Source organism: Camelus ferus, chromosome 17, assembly GCF_009834535.1.
Source record: "Camelus ferus isolate YT-003-E chromosome 17, BCGSAC_Cfer_1.0, whole genome shotgun sequence".
Classification (NCBI taxonomy): domain Eukaryota; kingdom Metazoa; phylum Chordata; class Mammalia; order Artiodactyla; family Camelidae; genus Camelus; species Camelus ferus.
In genome coordinates this window covers 114,917-124,770 of record NC_045712.1, presented here as the reverse complement: position 1 = coordinate 124,770, position 9,854 = coordinate 114,917, and the positions used below count along the sequence as shown (strand labels likewise).

General features: G+C 50.0%; 1 pseudogene; it reads left to right on the top strand.

Annotated features, from left to right (window-relative positions):
- The first annotated feature begins 989 nt into the window (after positions 1-989).
- Positions 990-4,331, top strand: LOC102513843 (annotated as a pseudogene).
- The last annotated feature ends 5,523 nt before the right edge of the window (positions 4,332-9,854 follow it).

Genomic DNA, 9,854 nt, shown 5'->3' with positions numbered 1-9,854 from the left:
ATGACAAGCTATTTATGACAAACCTACAGCCAGCATAGTACTCAACAGTGAAAAGCTGAAAACCTTCCCACTAAAATCTGGGAAAAGACAACATTGTCCACTCTCACCACTTCTATTCAACATAGTCTTGGAAGTCCTAGCCACAGCAATCAGGAAAGAAAAAGAAATAAAAGGGATCCAAGTTGAAAAAGAAGCGGTAAAATTGTCATTATATGTGGATGACATACTATATATAGAAAACCTGAAAAGTACCATTAAAAAAAAAACAAACTCTAGAGTTAATAAAAGAATTTGGCAAGGTAGCAGGACACAAGATTAACATACACAAATCAGTTGAATTTCTTTACACTAACAATGAATCAAGAGGAAAAGAAAGTAAAGAAACAACCCCTTTTAAAATTGCATCCAAAACAATAAAATACTTAGGAATAAACCTGACAAAGGAGATGAAAGACTTACAGGTGGAGAACTACAAAACTTTGATTAAGGAAATTAAAGAAGACTTTAAAAAATGGAAAGACAACCCATGCTCTTGGATTGGAAGAATCAATATCATTAAAATGGTCACACTGCCCAAGGCAATCTACAGATTTGATGCAATCCCTGTCAAACTACCCAGGACAGTTTTTACTGAACTGGAACAACAATCTTAAGATTTATATGGAATCAAATAGGGAATTTCAGGGTTGGGGAAGGTGGAGGAAATGAGGGGGGAAATCTGGATTCGGGTGGTAGCTGCTGAGGGACGTAGCGAGAGCTAAGGTCGTAGTTAGGGAACTGGAATCAGCTTAACTCCTTGCTGCCCATTCATCTTTGTATGAAGCCCCTCTGACACCTTAGCACTCCAGTTCCAAGGATGGTTTAGGAGGGAAGAACCTGACAGGATCCCTACTTTGCCCCCTTTCCCCCTTTTTTTCTTTCTAGTTCTGCCTCCTTTGCATCTTCCTGTGTCTTCTCCATTCCGTATAACTCTACTCACTCCCCCCTCAGCACCCCGTTCTTTTCCTCAGAATCTCCTCTCCCCTTCTCTAGCTCGATTTCTTCTGCCTCGCAGCTGACCACCACCGGCCTGCTCTCCTGAGTGAAGTCATGAAGGCGGTGAACCTGAAGCAAGCCATTTTGCAAGCTTGGAAGGAGCGATAGAGTGACTTCCAGTGGGCAATCAACATGAAGGAATTTTTTCCCAAAGGAGCCGCCTGGGACATTCTCAACCTAGCAGAAGCACTACTGGGGCAGGCCATGATTGGACCTTCCCCTGATCCTCTCATCCTGTCCTACCTGAAGTACGCCATCAGTTCCCAGATGGTGTCCTGCTCCTCTGTCCTCACAGCTATCAGGAAGTTTGATGACTTTTCCCGGGACCTGTGTGTCCAGGCCTTGCTGGGCATCATGGACATGTTTTGTGACTGACTTGGCTGTCACAACAAAGCACAGGAGTATATCGGGCTGTGCTGGGCCCTTCTCAGCGCCCTCTACTGGCTGCTGCGCCGCACCGCAGCCTCTGTTGAGCGGCTCTGGGACGGGCTGGAGGCCTGCACTCCCGCTGCTGCTACTGAAAAGCAGCTTGCCATGTGCCTGTAGCGCCTGGAGAAGACCCTCAGCAGCACCAAGAACCGGGCCCTGCTCCACATGGCCAAACTAGAGGAGGCCTCCTTCTGGACTGCCATTGAACACTGCCTTTTGAAGCTGGAGGCTATTCTGGCTGGTCTCAGCAGCCCCCAGCTCCGGAGCCAGGCCGAGCGGCGTGGCACGCGCTTATCAGGGGCATCCCCATCATGCTGTCCGTGCACTCGGAGCAGCTGCACAAGACTGGCTTCCCCACCATCCATGCCGCGGTCCTGCTCGAGGGCACCAAGAACCTGACAGGTGAGACACAGCCGCTGGTGAAGAGCAGCATATGCCCACCCTGCCTTGTGCCCTGGAGACCTGGAAAGCTCGCTTCATGGGTCTCATCGAGTCTCCTGAGGGTACTGGAGAGCTCAAGTGGACAGTTTTCACCTTCCTTAAGATTCCACAGGTTTTGGTGAAATTGAAGAAATACTCTCATGGGGACAAGGACTTTACTAAGGATGTCAATTCTGCTTTTGAGTTCCTGCTGAAGCTCACCCCCTTGCTGGACAAGGCTGACCAGCGCTGCCACTGTGACTGTACAAGCTTCCTGTTCCAGGGATGCAGCAAGCAGGGGCTTCTGTCTGAAGCTAGTATGAACAACATAATGGCCAAGCGCAAAGCAGACTGGGAGCATGCACCGCGGCTGAAATCAGATGAAAATGCCAACCTCCAGCCCAACCCTTGGCTGATCCTGTGTGTGGAGCCCAAAGTCACCAACATCCTCAGAACAATGGACGCAGCCACTCTGAGTCCCCAGAGAGGCTGCTGGGGGTCCTGGGCCACATGCTGTCAGTGAAGAGCCTGGACTTGTTGCTGGCTGTGGCTGCTGCCACTGGGAAGCTTAAGTCCTTCACCCAGAAATTCATCAATTTGAAAGATTTCAGTACACACGGCAGTGAAGAAAGCAGCAAGGTGGCCTTGGTTTGAGCCTTGCCCTTTGACATCTCCTTCCTCATACGGTGCCATGTAGCCCAGACCTATGGCTCAGAGGTCATCCTGTCTGAGTCGAGCACAGGAACAGAGGTGTTCTTCTTTGAGACATAGATGCAGACGTGCATGCCCGAGGAGGGCAAAATCCTGAAACCTGACCACCCTTGCTTCTGGCCCGACTCCACAGTGGAGTCCCTGGTGGCTCTGCTCAGCAACTCCTCGGACGTGAAGCTGGTGCAGATGAAGTGGCACAAAGCCTGTCTCAGCATTTCAGTGGCCATCTTGGAAATCCTCAACGCCTGGGAGAATGGGGTGCTAGCCTTCGAGTCCATCCAGAAAATCACCGATAATATCAAGGGGAAGGTTGCAGTCTGGCAGTGTGTGCCATGGCTTGGCTGGTGGTCCATGTGCAGATGCTGGGGCTGGATGAGCATGAGAAGTCACTGCAAATGATCTGCCAGCTGGCAGGGCCGCTGTACAGCAAGAACACCCTGCAATTCTACAATGAGAGGGTGGTGATCATGAGCTCCATCCTGGAACACATGTGTGCCGACGCGCTGCAGCAGACAGCCACACAGATCAAGTTCCCATCCACGGGCATGGACACCATGCCCTACTGGAACCTGCTGCCCGCAAAGCGACACATCAAGAAGGTGCTGATGGACATATTTGCCAAGGTGCTGGAGAGTGGATGGGTGGACAGCCACTCCATCCACATCTCTTACACCCTGCTGCACATGGGAGGCATCTACTGGTTCTGCAACAACCGGATTAGGGAACTGCTGAAGCAGATGCAGGAGCACCCGCTGCGGGTGGTGGAGCTGCTCTACTCCATCTTCTGGCTGGACACGTGACAGGTGACCCTGGTCCTGCTGGGCCACAGCCTGCCCGGCCTGCTCACCAACTCCTCCAAGTGGCACAGCCTCATGGGCCGCCCAGCACCTCTGTCGTCAAGCTGGCCATCTGGTGTGCCCTGAATTCCTACTCCTTCCACAAGGGGCAGGTGTCCTCCCGCTGAAAGAAGAGACACCATGAAGACATCGAGGATTACATCAGCCTCTTCCCCTTGGACGATATGCAGCCCTTGAAGCCGATGCGAAGGCTGAGCTCCAGTGGGGAAGATGCAAGTAGCCTCTCGAATCTCACCGACCGATCCATGAGCAGCTAGCTCCCTGTCGGCCTCCCAGCTCCACAAAGTTAACATGAGACCCGCTGAACTGAGTGCTGGCCAACCTGTTCCTGGTCATCTCCTCCATCCTGGGGTCGTGGCCTGCACACGCAGTCTGTGCAGTGGTTCATGGAGGAGGGCGTGGACTGCCTGGAGCAGGGCAGCTGGGACAGCATCCTGCAGTGCATGCCCTTCACCACCATATCAGCACTGGTGCGGGTGTCGGCCATGTCCAGCCCCAAGGTGGTTCTGGCCGTCACAGACCTCAGCCTGCCCCTGGGCCGCCAGGTGGCTGCCAAAGCCATTGCCTCCCTCTGAGGGGCTTGGAGTGGCCGCCAGGGCTGGCAGGGGAGGGTCCCAGCCCCAGGCACCTCAGAAGGGAACCGTGAGGAGAGATGAGACATCATTGCTCATAGCCACATGACATAACAGCCCTTGGTCAGTTGGTTTCCAGATCTTTCCCCTGCTCTTGACTTCTGATCTCTAAGATGGCTCCCAGTCTCTTTTGTAATTTCCTCTTCCCATTGCCAGCACCTGTTTCTTTAGCTCAGGGCAGCCTCCCTGGGTTGCACCTCTCCCACCACTCCTCCCCTCCCACGGGTAGCTTTACCTCTGAGGGACTGCTCAGGTGCAGGGTCTGTGTGTATATATGTATATATGTGTATGTGTATATGTGTATATTTATATGGAATCACAAAAGGCTCAGAATTGCCAAAATAATATTGAAAAAGAATGAAGCTGGAGGAATAACCCTCCCAGACCAGACAATATTACAGAGCTACAGGCATCAAAATAGCATGATTGGCATGAAAACAGACATATGGATCAATGGAACAGAATAGACAGCCCAGAAGTAAATCCACAGACCTATGGTCAATTAATTTTTGACAAAGGAGACGAGAATACAATAGAGAAAAGACAGTCTCTTCAGCAAATGGCGTTGGTTAACTGGACAGCAGCATGTAAATCAATGAAGATAGAACACTCCCTTCACCCCATATACAAAAATAAACTCCGAATGGCTTAAAGACTTAAATATAAGACGTCATGATAAATCACCTAGAAGAAAATATAGGCAAAAGATCCTCTGACATAAATCTTAGCAATGTTTTCTTAGGGCAGTCTACCCAGGCAATGGAAATAAGAGCAAAAATAAACCAATGGGATCTAATTAAACTCATATGCATTTGCACAGCAAAGGAAATCATAAGCAAAATGTAACAACAATCCTACAGAATTTGAGAAAATATTTGCAAATGATGTGACTGACAAAGGCTTAATTTCCAGAATATATAAACAGCACATATAATTTAATAACAACAACAACAACAACAACAACAAAACATCACAATCCAAAAATGGGCAGGGCACCTAAACAACCAATTCTCCAATGAAGACATACAAATGGCCAATAGGCATAGGAGAAAATGCTAAACTTCATTAATTTTAAGAGAAATGAAAATCAAAACTATATCACCTCACACCAGTCAGAATGGCCATCATTCAAAAGTTCGTGAATGAAAAATACTGGAGAGGGCATGGAGAAAATGGAACCCTCCTACACTGCTGGTGGGAATGCAGTTTGGTGTAGCCATTATTGAAAACAGTGTGGAAATTCCTCAAAAAACTAAAAATAGACTTACCCTATGATCCAGCAATCCCACTTCTGGGTATATATCTGGAGGGAACTCTAATGTGGAAAGATACCTGCACCTCAATGTTTACAGCACCACTATATACAATAGCCAAGACCTGGGAGCAACCTAAATGTAGCAACATTTCACTGGATAAAGAAATTGTGGTATATTTATATAATGGAATACTACTCTGCCATGAAAAAGAATAAAATAATGTCATTTGCAGCAACATAGATGGACCTAGAGATCATCATTCTAGGTGAAGTAAGCCAGGAAAAGAAAGAAAAATACCATATATCACTCATATGTGGAATCTTAAAAAAAGAAAGGACACTATGAATTCATCTACAAAACAGAAACAGACTCACAGACTTAGTAAACAATCTTAGGGTTACCAGGGAAAGGGGGTGGGGAAAGATAAATTTGGGTGTTTGAGATTTACAAATGTTAGTCAGTATATATACAGATAGATTTTTAAAGAATGTTTCTTCTGTATAGCACAGAGACCTATGCTCAATATATTGTAATAACCTATTAATGAAAAAACTGCTACAGCCACCACCTGACATAAAAGAGGAGAGTTATTTATCCTGGGCTAGAACCCAGTCCTTCACAAGTTCTTGTCCATGGCGCTGAGAGCACTGAGGCCTCCTCCCACGAACAGGCTGACATGAATACACATTTCCAGTGAACCTGGGGCAGCAGAGACTGCCCCCAGGACAGGCCACAGGGAGATGGAGGCATGTCCACCTGCTCCCCCGGGGCAACCCCCTTCACCTGGCCACCACTGCCCCCTGACAGCACCGTGCCCACCTCCCGGGAGCCAACTCACCTGGAAATAAGTGTCCCAGGAACCTGGGGCAGTGGTGAGGAGAGGGGAGCTGCCCCTGACAAGCTGGTATATTTGCACCCATCTCCTCTGCAATATGGCTTGGGTGTGGCCTCTGCTGCCCTAGATTTGCTGGAGGCACCTCCTCATGTCAGCCTGCTCCCTGAGGCAGGCGGGGTGTGGTCAGTGGGCAGTGGTGGTGGGTTAGGAGAGCTGCCCTGTGTGAACCTGTGGATGTGCTTCAATCTTCCCCACGTCGAGTCTGGGGGCTGCCTCTGCTGCCCCAGCTTCCCGGGATGCACATCTCTTGATCTGCCTGCTCCTGGGAGGCAGGCGCGGTGTCTTCTGAGGGTGGCAGCAGTGGTAAAGGCGGGATTGGGGCTGCCCCGTGTGAGCAGGGGGCTTTGTTCCCATTTCTCTCTGTCACTGCTGCTGCCCCCCCCACACTGACTGCACGGTGTCTGCCTCCCAGCAGCAGGCTGACCTGTAACCTGTATCCTGCCAGCCTGGGGCAGTAGAGGCCACCCTAGTCCAGGCTGCAGGGCAGATGGCAGCAAGATGACCAGGGCAGTGCATCCGGGGCAGGCTCCCTACACCTGCCTCCATCGCTGCCCCCACAACCTGACCTCACTGTGCAGGCATCCTGGGAGCAAGCTAACTAGGAGACATGCATATGGGGAACCTGGGGAAGCAGATGCTGCCTTCAAGCCAGGCCTCAGGGGAGGTGGAAACAAATCCAGGGGCTCACACCTGGAAGCCCCCTCCCAACACAGCCGCCTCAGCCCCCCGACCGCACTGCGAGCAAGGCTCCCCAGGAGCTGGCCCACCTGGGGATGTGCCTCCAGCGAACCTGCACAGCAGAGGCTGCCCCCAGGCCAGGCCGCGTGGAAGATGGGAAGAAATACACGGGTTCTCACAGGTAGCTCGCCTTATCCCGCCTCCACAGCTGTCACACCTGCCATCGTCTCTGCTGCTCTCTGACTGGACCGCACAGGCCTCTAGGGTGCAGTCTGACCTAAAGACAAATGTGAGGCAGCACAGGCCACCCCCAGGCCAGGCAGCGGGGGAGATGGGAGCAAGTGACTGGCTCCCAAGGGGCAGCCCCGCTCCCCTCACCACCACCTCCAAGGCTACCGCCTCTGCCATCTTCCCAGCCCCCTGGCCACGCTGTGCCCATGGTCTTACTAAAGTGGGTATAGAGGGAACATGTCTCAACATAAAAAAACCTATGACAAACCTACAGTTACCATAATACCCTACCAAGAGAGCCGAAAGCCTTTCTGCTAAAATCTGGAACAAGACAAGGATACCCACCCTCACACCTTCTATTCAATATAGTATTGGAAGTCCTGGCCACAGCAATTAGACAACAAAAAGAAATAAAAGGGATCCAAATTGGAAGAGAAGATGTAAAATTGTCATTATATGTGGATGACATAATGCTATGTATAGAAAACCCTAAAGGCTCCACACAAAACCTGTAAGAGCTAATAAAAGAAATCAGCAAGGCAGCAGGATACAACAGCAACATACAGACATCAGTGGCATTTCTTTACAAGAAAGTAATAATCTCTTTTAAAATTGAATCCAAAAACAAAAAAAACAAAAAAAACTTAGGAATAAATCTGACCCAGGAAGTTAAAGACTTATACGCGGAGACCTACGAAACACTGACTAAGGAAATGAAAGAGGACATAAAGAAATGGAAAGATATTCCATGTTCTTGCATTGGAATAATTAATATTGTTAAAATGGCCATACTGTTCAAAGCAATCTACAGATTTAATGCGAACCCTATCATGTCACAATTTTCACAAAACTACAACATATCAACCTAAAATTTATATGGAATCACAAAAGACCCAGAATTACCAAAGCATTACTTTGGAAGACTGAAACTGGAGGAATAACCCTCCCAGACTTCAGACAGTACTACAGAGCTACAGTCATCCATGGTATTGGTATAAAAACAGACATATGGATCAACAGAACAGAATAGAGAGCCCAGAAATAAACCCACACACTTTTGGTCAATTAATCTCTGACAAAGGAGGCAATAACATATAATGGAGTAAAGACATTCTCTTCAGCAAATGGTATAGGGAAAACTGGACAGCTGCATGTAAATCAGTGAAGTTAGAATACTCCCTCACCCCATACACAAAAATAAATTCAAAATGGCTTAAAAACTTAAACGTAAGACAAGACACTATAAATCTCTTAGAAGACAACATAGGCAAAACATTATCTGACATACATCTCAGCAATGTTCTCCTAGGGCAGTCTACCCAAGCAACAGAAATAAAAGCAAAAAACAAACAAACAAATGGGACCTAACTAAACTTACAAGCTTTTGCACAGCAAAGGAAACCATAAGCAAAACAAAAAACAACCTCTGAAATGGGAGAAAATATTTGTAAATGATGCAACTGACAAAGGGTTAATTTCCAGAATATATAAACAGCTCAATGGAATAACAAAAAAACAAGCAACCCAATCCAAAAATGGGCAGAAGACCTAAACAAGCATTTCTCCAATGAAGACATACAAATGGCCAATAGGCACATGAAAAACTAATCAATATCACTAATTATCAGAGAAATGCAAATCAAAACTACAATGAGGTATCACTTCACACCAGTCAGAATCACCATCATTCAAACGTCCACAAAGGAGAAATGCTGCAGATTGTGTGGAGAAAAGGAAACCCTCCTATACTGTTGGTGGGAATGTAGTTTGGTGTAGCCATTGTGGAAATCAGTAGGGAGATTTCTCAAACGACTAAAACTAGACTTGCCAAAAGCTTTGATCTCAGGGTCAGGCCAACCAAGCTCCCAAAGGCCCAAGTCTCACCCGTTATTCTGACCTGGAGGGTCCGGAGCGGCCTCCACTCGCCAGGCAGGTCCACCTACACAGGATGGCCATGGTCTGAGGGCCGGCGGGAGGTGCTCCAGGGTCTGTCCGGCCCCCTCCCACCTCCCATGGCTGCATTCGCTTTCCCAAATCCGTGCGTGAGCGGCAGTGAAGACGCGGGGTTCAGGGACTGCTAATGTGGGCAGAGGGAGCACCATGAACCAGGGCTGCGTGCCCTGCCCTGTGCAGGGTCCTAACGGGCCGCCCCTCCCGGGCCTCACCTACACACCTGTGCGCCTCCCCAGCCGCGCAGCCCAGGCCTCACCCGCTGGCTCCCCGACCTGCGCGCCCCCATGAGCGCCCCCTTACCTGCCCGGCGGCCATACCGGAGGCGACGGCAAGCGACAGCCCAGACCCCAGGCCGGTTCCTCCTCAGGTAGCTGACCCAGAAGCGCCAGGTTCCCGCCAGCATCCACACGCTCTGGGCGGGGTCCGGCGTCCTCCCGTCTGTGCGTCCGCGCATGCGCGTCCTCCCCCTCCCGCCGCAGCGCGGACGCTCGGCCGGGCGATGGGGCAGCCCCACCCCGCCCACCCGCTGCCGGCCTAGGCCGGCTGGGTCCTCGTCCCCGAAACAGCCCCACCCCGGCACCGTCTGGGCCCGGCACCCAACGAGATCCACCACCAGCCCCAAGCCAGGCCGCACGCCTCAGCCCCACTCCCCCTGCTTGCCTCCCCCCCCCCCCACCGTCACTGCCCCCTCAATGCTTAATTGTGTATTTTTATACGCATAGACTTCTTAGCCAGTGGCCTTCACATTGGAGCACAT